General features: G+C 38.4%; 1 pseudogene; it reads left to right on the top strand.

The window, feature by feature from the left end:
- Positions 1-4,041: 4,041 nt before the first annotated feature.
- Positions 4,042-4,939, top strand: LOC102282995 (olfactory receptor 52B4-like; annotated as a pseudogene).
- Positions 4,940-16,003: the final 11,064 nt, after the last annotated feature.

Consider the following 16,003-nt stretch of genomic DNA (forward strand, 5'->3'; position numbering starts at 1 on the left):
ACACAGGCTTCATCGATGACACTAGAAATAAACTCTTACATGTATGGTCATCTACAGTCAATGGGGAAAAATAGACTCTATGATAAATGGTATTAGGAAAACTGGATAATTAGGAGGAAAAAATGAAATTGTACTCTTATCTTACATCACTCAAAAAAAAAAAAAAATCCCCTCAAAATGGATTAAAGACATTAACATCAAACCCAAACCATAAAACTCCTAAAAAAGAACAGAGAAACAGCTCCTTGAGTTGGTCATGGCAATGAGTTTTAATGTATGGCACTAAAAACACAAATAACAAAAGCAAAAATCAAAAGTGAGACTACATCAACTCAAATGCTCTGCACAGAAGAAACACCTAACAAAATGAGAATAAAAATCCAAGTATGGAATGAGAGAAAATATTTTGTAGAACATATCTTGGAAGAGGTTATTATCCAAAATATGTAGGGAACTCGTCCAACTGAATAGCAAAAAATTACAAACCACCTGATTTAAAAATGGGCTCATGGGCTGAATATACATTTTTCAAAAGAAGACATACAAATGGCCAACAGGTCCATGTAAAGGTTCTCAGTGTTACTAATCATCAATGAATCAAAATAAAAATGACATTTATGTGTCACTTCTCACTTGCTTAAATGGCTATTTAATAAAAAAAAAAGGTCAAACCTTGGTGAGGATGAGGGTAAAAGTGAAACATTGTGCACTACTGTTGGAAATGTAAGTTGGTTCAGTCACTGTGGAAAATAGTATGGATGATCCTTGAAAAATTAAAAATAAAACTACTAGATGATCTAGCAGACCTATTTCTGGATGTCTAGCCAAAATAATTGAAATCAGGATCTTAAAGAGATATCTGTACTGTCATGTTCATTGCAGCATTATCCACAATAGCCATATATGGAAATAACATAAGTGTCCATGTATCATGAATGGATAAGGGGGATGTGGTACACACACACACACACATGAGGGAATATTATTCATTCATGAGAAAGAAGAAAATTTCTCCATTTGTAAAAACACGAAGGGATCTCAAGGACACCATGCTAAGTGGAATAAGCCAGTCAGAGGAGGACTAATACTGCATGATTCCGCTTATATGAGGTGTCTAAATAGTCAAACTCATAGAAACAGAAAGTAGAATTGTGGTTGCCAGGCACTGGGGAGAAGGGAATCGGGAATTGCTGTTCAGTGGGGTATAGTTCCAGTCATACAAGATGAAAAAGTTCTAAGAGATCTCCTGAACAACATTGTACTTAGAGTTAATGACACTGTACTGTGCATTTAAAATTCTGCTAAGAAGTAGATCTCATTTTTTTTTAAACCACAATGAAGAAAAATCCATCTATATGTTGTCTACAAGAAACCTATCTTAACTGTAAAAGAATCGGATGAGCTAAAAATAATATGATAGAGTAAGATATACCTTGCAAACACTAAAGAAAAGAAAGCTGAGGTAGCTCTGTTTGCTTGAGACAAAGCGCACTTCAGAATAATGAAGATTATCGGAAATAAAGAAGTGCATTATATAATGACAGAATGGTCGATTCTTCAAGAAGACATAACAATTGAAACATATATGTCCTTGACAACAAAAGGTCAAAATACGTGAGCCAAAACCAGATAAAACTGTATGAAGAAAGAGACAAATCCACTATTATAGTTGGAGGCATTATCACCTTTCTTTGACTAATTGATAGACCAGTCTGTCCGAAAATCCACGAACATTTAGTTGTCAGGACAAAACTATGAACTGACTTGATCTAGTAGACATTTGTGGAACGGTCTTTTCAATCATAGCAGAACAAAGATTATTTTCAAGCTCACATAGAATATTTGACAGGCTAGACATCATTCTGGGCCATAAAGCACACCTTAATGTATTTTAAAAATGTCAATCTTTTAAAGTATATTTTTAGACCAGAAATCAATAATAGAAAGTTAGCTTGAAAATCTCTTAATACTTAAGAGATTAAATGAAATATTAATATTTTGAAATAACATGTGGGTTAAAAAATTCCTGAGAGTATTTTTCATAGAGGAGAGATTCTTGAGAATAGAAAGTATATATTCAATTTGTTCCCTACCAGGTCATATATATATGAAGGTTAATAAAATACACATCATAGATATTAGAATCATTTATGTGTTTTATTCCACTGAAAACAATTAGATGAAAATTTGTTAAATTAAGACATCAGTATGAATTAAAATTTTGCTCAAGGTTTTATCTAGCAGAGCTATTTCTATAAAGTTTATTTCAGCAAAATTAATGATTTTTATTTCTCCTATGGCTGGAAGTACATGATCACAATGCTCAGAGCAATGTCTGGCTGTCAAAAACAATTAAACTTGGGTAAAAGACTGGGTTGAGAAGTTGGAGATTAGTGACATTGTCCTTACCCAATCAGTAAGAGCCCCAGAAATAAACCTGCAGTTCAACAAAGTCAAGTTTTATTTTACACATTTCAGTAAGGGACACTGAACAGTATAGGGGTGTCTGACCAAACAAATAAAAAAGGTACAGTTATGTGATTTAGAATTGGTTTATTAAAAAGCTGTGTGTAGTTATAACAAAACACAAATTTTTTTGAAGGTGATATTAATTTCATCCTCTGTCTTGAGAAACAATAATGTATAAGAGTATTTGTATAATTTGTTGAATATAAAGTTATTTTTAAGTTAAAAAGTTTATGTATGCATTCACGGTGAGCAGGTAAAACTACTTTAAAAGAATACACAAAAAGCATTAGCATTTTTTCCCCTCAACACTCATAAATGTGAATTTTTGGTGAATAAGCAGTAAATGGAACGATAATCTAGGCTGGCAAATGAAATTAAATACATTACAAAGGTCAAGAGTCACAAGGTTTCTACAAATTGTGCATGGACATTTTCATATTCTCAGGAAAAAATGAAGACTTATGATATATAACTCCATAATATGGATCTTATGACAACTCTAGGGATAAATATAATTCAAATCATCCTTATATGAAGGACAAAAATTTGAAAATCATCTTTACATAATAATTATAGGCATTAATATAGCAGATTGAAAATAACTTAAATTTTCATTAATTTAACTCAGTATTTAATGACATTGTAAGTACAAAGTTGGTTTTGCCGGAGACCTGGGTTTGATCCTTGGGTTGGGAAGATCCCCTGGAGAAGGGAAAGGCTACTTACTCTGGTATTCTGGCCTGGAGAATTCCAAGGACAGTATAATTCGTGGGGTCACAAAGAGTAAGACATGACAGAGAGACTTTCACTTTCACTTTCCTTTCACAGCTGATTAACAATGTGATAGTTCCCTTTCTCCCTGGCAACCGTAAATTCATTCTGTAATCTGGGAATCTGTTTCTGTTCTGTAAATAAGTTCATTTGTATCATTTCTTTTAAGATTATGCATATACAGGATACCATGTTTTATTTTTCCTTCTCTGTCCAACTTACTTCACTTAGTATGACAATCCAATCCATCCATGTGCTGTAAGTGGCATTATTTCATTCTTTTTAATAGCTGAGTAATATTCCATTGCATATATGTACAATATCTTCTTTATCCATTCCTCTATTGATGGACATTTAGGTTGCTTCCATGTTTTGGCTATTGTAAACAGTGCTGCAATGAATATTGGAGTGCATGTATCCTTTCAGATGGTGTTTTTTCTCCAGATATATGCCCAGGAATAGGATTGCAGGGTTATATGATAGCGTTGTTTTTAGCTTTTGGAAGGAATATCCATTCTGTTCTCCATAGCAGTTGCACAAACTTACATTCGCACCAGCAGTGTAGAAGAGTTCTCATCTCTCCATACTCTGGAGATGTGAATAACTTTTAGTTAGACTATCACTCACTGAGGCACAGAATATACCCTACTAGCTTTTCATGTTTCTTTTTTACATGTTCACAGATGAAATGTGTGATATATGTCAAAAGTCTTCGTGACTTCACAAAGAATATTCCAGGAAAATCTGAATTTTCATCCTGTCTGAGAGTTTGAGGTGATGTCTCTGGTAGTCTCCACATATATGCTTTCTTTAAACCACACTATTGTTAGCCACACAGCCTTTTGCTTGCTGGGCAACCCTGGCCTTGATGAGCAGCACATGTGGATCTCCAACCCCTTCTTCATTTTCTGTCATCACCCTGCTTGGGAACAGCCTACTGATTTTCATTATCTTCATGGAATGGCACCTCCATGACCCCATGTACCTCTTCCTCTGCATGCTGTCTGGAGCAGACATTGTCCTCTCCACATGCACAGTCCCTCAGGTCTTGGCTATCTTCTGGTTCGGTGTTGAGGAGAGCTCCCTTGATTGCTGCATCACCCAGCTTTTCTTCATCCATTTCACCTTCATTCTGAGTCAGGGATTTTTCTGGTGAAGGCATTTGACTGCTACATTGCCATATGCTACCCTGTGAGATACGCCACTATTCTTACACATACATTGATTGGGAAAATTGGTGTTATCATCTTTCTGAGAAGTTACTGTATGATTTTTTCCCAAGATATTTCTTTTGAAAAGATCGACTTCCTGTCAAAATAATGTCATCCCACACACCTGGATTGGCCAAATATGCTTGTAATGACATTAGAGTGAACATCTGGAATGGACTCTGTCATAATGTCAACAGTGGTCTTAGATGTACTATTAATTTTTTGTTTCCTACATTCTGATTCTCCATGCTTTCTTCCACATCCCTTCCCACGATGTTTGTCACAAGGCTCTCAACATGTGTGGCTCCCATGTCTGCATCATCATTCTCTTTTATGGGCCTGGAATCTTCACAACCCTGACTCAGAGGTTTGGTCGGTACATTCCACCTCATATCCACATCTTGTTGACTAATGTCTACATTCTGGCTCCACTTATGCTGAACCCCATCATTTATGGGATCAAGGTTAAGCAAATCTGGAGCAGATGACTCACATATTTATTCCAAGGCAAAGATAACTTTGGAGGATGAACAGAATTTTCAGCTTTTGTAGGTATCCATGATGTGAGCTGTAGAATTGGTGGGTGGAAACCCTAGTGGTAAACTGGATACTAGGAAACAGTGAATTCTATTCCAGTGGAAGTTCTCCAAAAGGTTCTGGGACTTACATCTTGTGCAGTCAGATCAACAGAGAAAGTAATACCATGTTTGACTGAGCATGCTATGTCTTATACAGAGCCTGTGAATTTCCAAAGCCATTTATCTTTCATGTCTCTGTCTTGACTTGGTAATAGATGAAATAAATACAGTGTTCTGGTTTTAAATTTGTTCAACTATTCCTCACTGAGTTTCTCACCCTTTGAGACATCTTGTGACATCCCTGGACAATCACATACAAAGGGTACCTTTGTCAGTTATGCAAGATGAATAACTTCTAGAGATATAATGGATAGCATTGTAATTATATTATATATTTGAAATTTTAAGTGGTTTGATCTTAAGTTTTCTCACCACATACAGACATAAATTGTAGTTAAGGGTATAGAATATGTTAATTGGCTTGATTTCTTAATCATGTCAAAATAAATGTATCAAAATAATACATTGTATGCCTTAGAAGTATTAACTTTATATTGGTAAATTATAGCTAAATGATGAAGGAACAAAAAGAGTTCCCCTAAACACAGCCACTAGATAGGTAAATAATTTGGTATTAAGATGATTAAAAATGAACATATCCATAAATATGTGCATACATATTTAGTTGTGTCTGGCATTTGCAATCCCATAGAGGAGCCTGCCAGGCTGCTCTTATCCATGAGATTCTCCAGGCAAGAATACTGGAGTGGGTTGCCATTTCCTTCTCCATGAGATTTTCCTGACCCAGGGGTTGAGCCTGCATCTTCTGCATTACCTGCTTTGACAGATGGGTTCTTTACCACTAAGCCACCTGGGAAGCCTGCTCATAAATATAGGCAGACATTTATGTAGTTGTACGTTTAGAAAAAGTGAAATATTAGTGAAAGCATTTTTGTGTGTGCCATTATCTAACTTGTCCATAACTTACATCTATAAGTTGTGAATCCTAAGAGTAAGTGTTAATATCGGAAAAGAAAAGGAGAAATGCCTGTAGAGCACTGGTTGTGAACACAGGAAATGTGGTTCCTATTTTTAAGCAAGGAGAGTACACTGGTATGACACTGACTCTTGGGCAAGGGAAACCCATGACAGTCTATTGAGCTGCCTGATTGTAAACAACTCCTGAATCTAGGAACTACAACATGCATTATTCCCGGTTCCTTCTTCAGCAGCATGTTATATTAGAAGATAGAATAGAGTCTGTGCTAGACACACAGGTAATATGACCAGAACCATTGCATGAACCCAAGGCTACACCATTCCCTTTGAAAGAACTGATATAATTGTGCCCAGGAAACACATTCCATAGAGATGGAGCTTACACAACTCCCACAAAGTCTCTTTGCATGTAACACAAAGGCAGAACAAGGACAAAAATGGCCATAAGTTCAGGGTGAAGTGGCCATCCAGAGTAACACCCAAGAAAAGTGCTTTAAGAAGTTGTCTCACATGTGAATTTTCCCTTCACCTTCTCTGGGCCTTCGAATCTGTATTTCAGCCTGAATAGTGTCCACAAACCCAAATGTCATCCCACCTCCCTGCCCCAGCTACTCGCTTATAAACAACACAAGCTACCCCAACTACCACAGGTATGGAAAGGGTTAACTGTATAAATGGATTCAAGCCTTTTATATAAAAACACTCTCAGGATTACCACATATTTAGACATATATTTCTAATAGTCTAGTCGTGGTAGTGTTAGCCACTCAGTCATGTCCAGCTCTTTGTGACCTCATGGACTCTTAGCCTGCCAGGCTCCTCTGTCCATGGGATCTCCCAGGCAAGGATATTGGAGGGGGTAGTCATTCCTTTCTCCAGTGGATCTTCCTGACCCAGGGATCGAACCTGGGCCTCCTGCATTGCAGGCAAATTCTTTACTGTCTGAGCCACCAGGAAAGCCCATATTTCTCAATAACCACACCCTAAACAAATAAACTAAAAGCTGTAAATAAAAAGAGTGACTCAACAAATATTAATGGATGCCCACTTCATAACTTACCAGATCTAAGCTAAAATCTGGAGATACAGAAATAAATATCATATTCCCCCTCTCTTAGGAAGGCCATACATTAGAGCAGACAAAAAAGCTAGCAATTAAAATGCCTTGTGATAAATTATGTAGACAACACTGTGGAACATTGTGAGACAAAGGACGGTCACTTTGCCCAGCTGGAAGTAAGAGGAGTGGTCCTATAGGAGCTGATTCCTGTGCTGAATGTTGACCAGTAACAAGAGTTTCCCAGGTCAAAGGACTTGGAAATAGCAAGTAGGCAGTCTGAGAAGTAGAATATGAGGGGTAAGAGAGGGTCCTTAAGGGACAGGTAAGGTGACCCAGGAAAGGCCTTGAATATGAAGGCGCTCAGGACTTGCCATTCCCAAATAGGTCACTTTGGAATAATGATTATTTGGAGTGAAAAAGACAGTGAAAGTAAAAGTCGCTCAGTCATGTCTGACTCTGCGACCCCATGGACTGTACAGTCCATGCAATTCTCCAGGCCAGACTACTGGAATGGGTAGCCTTTCCCTTCTCCAGGGGTGCTTGGAAAACCGTGAATGACAGGGAGGCTCTCTGACCACGTTTTCTACTTAAAAACAGGTCATACAATTTCCCAGGAGAAAGGTGACCTCCCTGTAGCAGCAGCAGAAGACTGTCCTTGTTTGCAGAGACTGGGAAGCCATGCTGAAATGGGTCTGAAAAAACAAGTTTGATAAAATAATTCTTATCTCCCCTTCTTCCTGCCTCCTGTACCATATATTCTCTAGTCACTTACCCACAACTTACTGTGCCTCACTCAAAGCCCTGTGTCTTGACACTTCATCACAAAGTTATTTTTATTTCTTTGTCTTAAAAATATAAGAGCTTTTTGGTCTGGTCACTTATTTAGGGCTTCATTCTGTTGTGAAGGTCCTCATACACAGGTAAATATTGAATAAATCTTGTACACTTTTCTGTCTGCTTCATCTGTCTCCTGTCAGTTTAATGTTTAGGCTCAGGCAGAGACCTTAAGCAGGTAGAGGAGGGCGGCTGAGTTGTAAAGAATCTACCTGTAATGTGGGAGATGTGGGTTTGATCCCTGGATTGGGAAAATCCCCTGGAGAAGGAAATAGCAACACACTCCAGTATTCTTGCCTGGGAAATCCCATGGACAGAGGAGCCTGGTGGGCTCCCATGGGGTTGAAAACAGACACGACTTAGTGACTAAACAACAACAGCACTATTCACACTAGATATTTAGACATTAACTGATGTTCATAGTGGCTGTTTGAGAATGTTAATAAGTCATGATCTGACTTTGAATAAAGAAAGTAAAATTATGGTGATTTCACACTTAGGATTTGGTGTGTGTACTTAGATTCAAATTAAGTAGACTCAAAATTTGGACACTGGAGGTGTCAGCGATGTGTCAAATTATTATAAGCATTTGATCAATTCCTGCTGCTACATTTCCCATTACAAAAAGAGATTCTTAAGTAAATAGGTTTTAGTACAAAATCTATTTCAAATTTTTGCTAAGAAGTATGTATGTGCTATTTCAGCTTATTAGAATTAGAAAAAACTTGCTTTTAATCAATCAATTCAACAAATATTTATTGGATGACTTTATGAACTTGACATTATGCTGGGTGCTAGGTAAGATGCATGCATGCTCAGTTGTGTTCGACTCTTTTTGACCCCATCGACTGTAGCCCTCCAGGCTCCTCTGTTCATGGGATTTCCCAGGTGAGAATACTGGAGTGGGTTGCCATTTCCTCCTCCAGGAGATATTCCCAACCCAGAGATCACACCCAGGTCTCCTGCATTGGCAGGTGGATTCTTTACCAATGAGCCACCAGGGAAGGAAGTAAGCCTAAGCACTTACAATCCCTATCTTCCAGATATTTCAATCCATTGAGGAATTAAAATAACAATCAGCTTTCATATAAGTGTAGGCACTTTTGAGTTCTTCAGGATCTCAAAGGAAAAGCCATGTGAGACTGGGAGGGAACATAGGGTTCTTTGATGGAAATGAGTTTAGGCTTGATCTAACAGCTGAATAGATTACTTAGAAGATGTTTGTAGATGGAGGTTGAAACAGAGAACTTTGAAGGGAGAGAACACAGTTTGTGCAAAGATACTGAGGCTAGATAGAGCCTGCTACCTTCAAGGAACGGAAAGGACTAAAAGATCCTCAGCATGTCTTTCTAACAGGTAAGATTAGAACCATTTTCATTTTTCACTAAACAAGGAAGCCATTAAAGTATTTAAGCACGAGTTACTCTTGATCAGATGTGTGTTTTGCAGGTAGTCTTCCTTTCCCTATCTGTTTAGATTCTCGAGTGGAATGGGGCAGAGGAGCAGCAGAGACTTGAGGGCACATCAGGTATGTAAAGTTTGGGAATGGAAGACATTTCCTTTAAGATACCGAATTTGAAAGCCCGTTAACCCTCAGACCTGAAGCGTCCTGGTATTGACTTCCTTTTGTACAACTTTCAGTGCTTTAGGGTTCAAAGTAGGTTCTCAGTCTAGCTGCTTTGGCATCCTCTGGGAGTTTGTTGGCAGTGTATACTCTTGGATCTCACTTTGGATTAATAAATCAGAAATTGCATGTTAGGATGATCCTAAAATAACCTGCTAGGTTATTTGAATACAGGTGATTTGAGTAACATTGCTTATGGCAACCCACTCCAGTGTTCTTGCCTGGAGAATCCCATGGATGGGGGAGCCTGGTTGGCTGCCGTCTTATGGGGTCGCACAGAGTCGGACACGACTGAAGCGACTTAGTAGCAGCAGCAGCAGCTTAAGGTAAAAGAGTCTCAAATTTGAATGTTAGATCCACCTGGCTAGTTTGAGGAACTATTGCTATCTAGTTCCCACCACCAGACACCAGGAATTAAAATTTCTCCGAATCTAACAATTGTTAACACTCCCCAGAAGCTTCTAATGTATAGTCGTGTACCTAAGAAATAAAAGATGGGACTTCGTATTTTCGGAATTGTCTGCCTCAGGCAGTTGTCCGCAAGCATTGGTGGGCATAGAATCACCTGGGGGGATTGTCATAACATAGATTTTGGCTTCTCCCCCAGAGTATCTGACTCAGTGGGTCTGGGGTCCATATTTACATTTTCCTCAAGTTTCTGCTGCTGCTGCTGCTAAGTCGCTTCAGTCGTGTCCGACTCTATGCGACCCCATAGACGGCAGCCCACCAGGCTTCCCCGTCCCTGGGATTCTCCAGGCAAGAACACTGGAGTGGGTTGCCATTTCCTTCTCCAATGCATGAAAGTGAAAGGTGAAAGGGAAGTCGTGTCCGACTCTTAGCGACCCCGTGGACTGCAGCCCACCAGGTTCCTCCATCCATGGGATTTTCCAGGCAAGAGTACTGAAGTGGGGTGCCATCGCCTTCTCCACCTCGAGTTTCTACTTGATGCTAAAGCTAGTGGTCTGGAGAATACACTTGGAGAAGAAATGCTTTAGAGGGTATAATGATTTCAGAGAATTAGCAATTCACAACCACCTCGCTTAAGAGAAGCATTAAAAGATAGTGTGTTGCTTCATAGATTTTTGTCCCTGTAGAAGTATAAAGTCATATGTTTATCTGTCCTTTTTGTTTCTGAACTTCCCTAGTGGCTCAGACCATAAAGCGTCTGTCTACAATGCGGGAGACTTGAGTTCGAGCCCTGGGTTGGGAAGAGCCCCTGGAGAAGGAAATGGCAATCCACTCCAGTACAATTGCCTGGAAAATCCCACGGACAGAGGAGCCTGGTAGGCTATAGTCTATGGGGTCGAAAAGAGTCAGACACGACTGAGCCACTTCACTTTCACTTTTCACTTTCAAGTATATAACATTCACTTAAAAATTAAGATATATGAAAATGAAAATAATTTTAAATGTATTGCATTTCTGTATGCAAATACTTGGGCTTCCTGGGTAGCTCAGCTGGTTCAATTCCTGGGTCAGGATGATCCTCTGGAGAAGGGATAGGCTACCCACTCCAGTACTCTTGGGCTTCCCAGTGGCTCAGATGGTAAAGAATCAGTCTGCAATGCGGGAGACCTGGATTTGATCCCTGGGTTGGAAAGACCCCTGGAGGAGGGCATGGCAACCCACTCCAACATTCTTGCCTGGAGAACCCCCATAGACAGAGGAGCCTGGCAGGCTATAGATCATGGGGTCACAAAGAGTCAGACACAACTGAGCGACTAAGCACAGCACAGTAGGTGCAAATGCTCACATAAAGCTGTATTTGAAAGTATGAAAGTAGGCAGAAGCTTTCACCAATTCCTGGTTTTCTTGCACTCCTACTCCTGGGAATATACCCAGACAAAACTATAATTAACAATATAACAATACATCAATACGTGCATCTCTATATTCATAGCTGCACTGTCCACAGCAGCCAAAACATGGAAACAAACTAAATGTCCACTGACAGATGAATGGATAAAGAAGATGTGGATGTATACACAATTGAATACTACTCAGCCATTAAAAATAAGGAAAAATGCCATTTACAGCAACATGGATGCAGCTAGAGAGCTTCATACTAAGTGAAGTAAGTCAAAGTGAAAGATAAATGTATGGTATCACTTACAGGTGGAATCTAAAGTGTGACAGAAATGAACATATCTACAAAACAGAAGCAGACTCCTAGTCATAGAGAACAGATGTGTGTGCTTAGGGGAAGGGGGAAGGGAGAGGGATGGACTGGGAATTTGGAATTGGTGATGAAAACTATTACATTTAGAATGGATAAACAACAAAGTCCTAATGATTAGCACAGGAAACTCTATTGAATGTCCTGTGATAAACCATAGTGGAAAAGAATATAAAAATGTGTATATGTGTATTACTGAGTCACTTTATACAGCAGATTGGCACAACATCATAAATGAATTATGTTGTTTAGTTGCTAAGTCCTGTCCAATTCTTTGCAACCCCATGGACTCCCCAACAGGCTCCTTTGTCCATGGGATTCACCAGGCAAGAATAGAGGGTTGCCATTTCCTTCTCTCAGTGTATATACTTCAATAAAAAAAAATTAAAAAAAGAAATTATCAATATTTGTCCTTAACATATCATGAGATATTTCATGGTCATTACCAACAGGTGGATTTGCTTTCACAAGTTCTTTTTAGGGCAAGGATCCAATAAGTATCTTGAGTATCTGGCAGATGTTCTGCATGAGTTCACCAGACTTAGTCTAGACTGAGACATGGAGAAGTCCTACTCCTGCATTGGCCTCTTGGTTCCATTTTGGAGCACTTTCTTACCAATACCAAGAAGATTTTGGTTCTCCTTCCAAATATGAAATACAGAAAATTCTGTATTGCTGAAACACTAATAAATGATCAGCAGGGATGTAGTCCAGAATGTGACTTTTGTACTGGTGAAAAGTTTTGTAAATTATAGGGCTAAATTTGCACAATCTTATGATTTATAGTTTCATTTCAAGAATATCCAACTGTATCTTAGTGCAACAATATTACAGTTATAGCGTAAAGTTGCACTGACTGTCAGTTAAAAATTTTAAAATAGACTTTTGAGCAAATCATGAATAGTTCACTGCAGCATTGTAACATTTTATAGTTCATCTAGTTGAGCTGATCCCTGAGATAACTGTAAAATTCTGGTCAGTTCCATCTTTCATTCACTTTGCAAAACCACAGGGCCAGATCTAGGTATTAAAAACCTCCATTGGGTGCCCATTGTACTATAAAGCTACAGGAATCAAAACAGTATGATACTGGCACAAAAAATAGAAATGTAGATCAATGGAACAGGATAGAAAACCCAGAAATAAGCCCATACACCTATAGTCAGTTAATCTATGACAAAGGAGGCAAGACGACATAATATTGGAAAGATGGTTGCTTCAACAAATGATGCAGGGAAAACTGGAAGGCTACATGTAAAAAAAATGAAATAGATCATTCTTTAACTCCATACACAAAAATAAGCTCAAAACGGTTTAAAGACCTAAGTGTTAGACCGACACTATAAAACTTTTATAGCAAAGCATAGGCAGAACACTCTCTGACATAAATCACACCAGCATCTTTTTCTTTTTCTTTTTCTAATTTTATTTTATTTTTAAACTTTACATAATTGTATTAGTTTTGCCAAATATCAAAATGAATCCACCGCAGGTATACATGTGTTCCCCATCCCGAACCCTCCTCCCTCCTCCCTCCCCATACCATCCCTCTGGGCTGTTCCAGTGCACCAGCCCCAAGCATCCAGCATCGTGCATCGAACCTGGACTGGCAACTCGTTTCCTACATGATATTTTACATGTTTCAATGCCACTCTCCCAAATCTTCCCACCCTCTCCCTCTCCCACAGAGTCCATAAGACTGTTCTATACATCAGTGTCTCTTTTGCTGTCTCGTACACCAGGTTATTGTTACCATCTTCCTAAATTCCATATATATGCGTTAGTATACTGTATTTATGTTTTTCCTTCTGGCTTACTTCACTCTGTATAATAGGCTCCAGTTTCATCCACCTCATTAGAACTGATTCAAATGTATTCTTTTTAATGGCTGCATAATACTCCATTGTGTATATGTACCACGGCTTTCTTATCCACTCATCTGCTGATGGACATCTAGGTTGCTTCCATGTCCTGGCTATTATAAACAGTGCTGCGATGAACATTGGGGTACACGTGTCTCTTTCCCTTCTGGTTTCCTCAGTGTGTATACCCAGCAGTGGGATTGCTGGATCATAAGGCAGTTCTATTTCCAGTTTTTTAAGGAATCTCCACACTGTTCTCCATAGTGGCTGTACTAGTTTGCATTCCCACCAACAGTGTAAGAGGGTTCCCTTTCTACACACCCTCTCAGCATTTATTATTTGTAGACTTTGGATCACAGCCATTCTGACTGGTGTGAAATGGTACCTCATAGTGGTTTTGATTTGCATTTCTCTGATAATGAGTGATGTTGAGCATCTTTTCATGTGTTTGTTAGCCATCTGTATGTCTTCTTTGGAGAAATGTCTATTTAGTTCTTTGGCCCATTTTTTGATTGGGTCGTTTATTTTTCTGGAGTTGAGCTGTAGGAGTTGCTTGTATATTTTTGAGATTAGTTGTTTGTCGGTTGCTTCATTTGCTATTATTTTCTCCCATTCTGAAGGCTGTCTTTTCACCTTGCTAATAGTTTCCTTTGATGTGCAGAAGCTTTTAAGGTTAATTAGGTCCCATTTGTTTATTTTTGCTTTTATTTCCAATATTCTGGGAGGTGGGTCATAGAGGATCCTGCTGTGATGTATGTCAGAGAGTGTTTTGCCTATGTTCTCCTCTAGGAGTTTTATAGTTTCTGGTCTTACGTTGAGATCTTTAATCCATTTTGAGTTTATTTTTGTGTATGGTGTTAGAAAGTGGTCTAGTTTCATTCTTTTTACAAGTGGTTGACCAGATTTCCCAGCACCACTTGTTAAAGAGATTGTCTTTAATCCATTGTATATTCTTGCCTCCTTTGTCAAAGATAAGGTGTCCATATGTGCGTGGATTTATCTCTGGGCTTTCTATTTTATTCCATTGATCAATATTTCTGTCTTTGTGCCAGTACCATACTGTCTTGATGACTGTGGCTTTGTAGTAGAGCCTGAAGTCAGGTAGGTTGATTCCTCCAGTTCCATTCTTCTTTCTCAAGATCGCTTTGGCTATTCGAGGTTTTTTGTATTTCCATACAAATTGTGAAATTATTTGTTCTAGCTCTGTGAAGAATACTGTTGGTAGCTTGATAGGGATTGCATTGAATCTATAAATTGCTTTGGGTAGTATACTCATTTTCACTATATTGATTCTTCCAATCCATGAACATGGTATATTTCTCCATCTATTAGTGTCCTCTTTGATTTCTTTCACCAGTGTTTTATAGTTTTCTATATATAGGTCTTTAGTTTCTTTAGGTAGATATATTCCTAAGTATTTTATTCTTTCTGTTGCAATGGTGAATGGAATTGTTTCCTTAATTTCTCTTTCTGTTTTCTCATTATTAGTGTATAGGAATGCAAGGGATTTCTGTGTGTTGATTTTATATCCTGCAACTTTACTATAGTCATTGATTATTTCTAGTAATTTTCTGGTGGAGTCTTTAGGGTTTTCTATGTAGAGGATCATGTCATCTGCAAATAGTGAGAGTTTTACTTCTTCTTTTTCAATTTGATTCCTTTTATTTCTTTTTCTGCTCTGATTGCTGTGGCCAAAACTTCCAAAACTATGTTGAATAGTAATGGTGAAAGTGGGCACCCTTGTCTTGTTCCTGACTTTAGAGGAAATGCTTTCAATTTTTCACCATTGAGGATAATGTTTGCTGTGGGTTTGTCATATATAGCTTTTATTATGTTGAGGTATGTTCCTTCTATTCCTGCTTTCTGGAGAGTTTTTATCATAAATGGATGTTGAATTTTGTCAAAGGCTTTCTCTGCATCTATTGAGATAATCATATGGTTTTTATTTTTCAATTTGTTAATGTGGATCACACCAGCATCTTTTTCAACCCATCTCCTAGAATAATGGAAATAAAAGCAAAAATAAATGGGACATACTTAAAGGCTTTTGCACAGCAAAGGAAACAATAAACAAAACAAAAAGACAATCCAAAGACTGGGAAACATATTTGCAAATGATGTGACTGATAAGGGATTAGTCTCCAAAATTTAAAAACAGCTTATGACACTTAATAGCATCAAAACAAAAAAACTCACTCAAAAAATGGGCAGAAGACTGAAACAGACATTTCTCTAAAGAGGACATACAGATGGCCAAAAGATGCATGGAAAGATGTTCAAGAATGCCATTGAAACATATATAATATCATATAAGAAACGAATCACCAGTCCAGGTTCAATGCAGGATACAGGATGCTTGGGGCTGGTGCCCTGGGATGACCCAGAGGGATGGTATGGGGAGGGAGGTGGGAGGGGGATT

The sequence above is a fragment of the Bos mutus genome, chromosome 15, assembly GCF_027580195.1.
Source record: "Bos mutus isolate GX-2022 chromosome 15, NWIPB_WYAK_1.1, whole genome shotgun sequence".
Lineage (NCBI taxonomy): Eukaryota > Metazoa > Chordata > Mammalia > Artiodactyla > Bovidae > Bos > Bos mutus.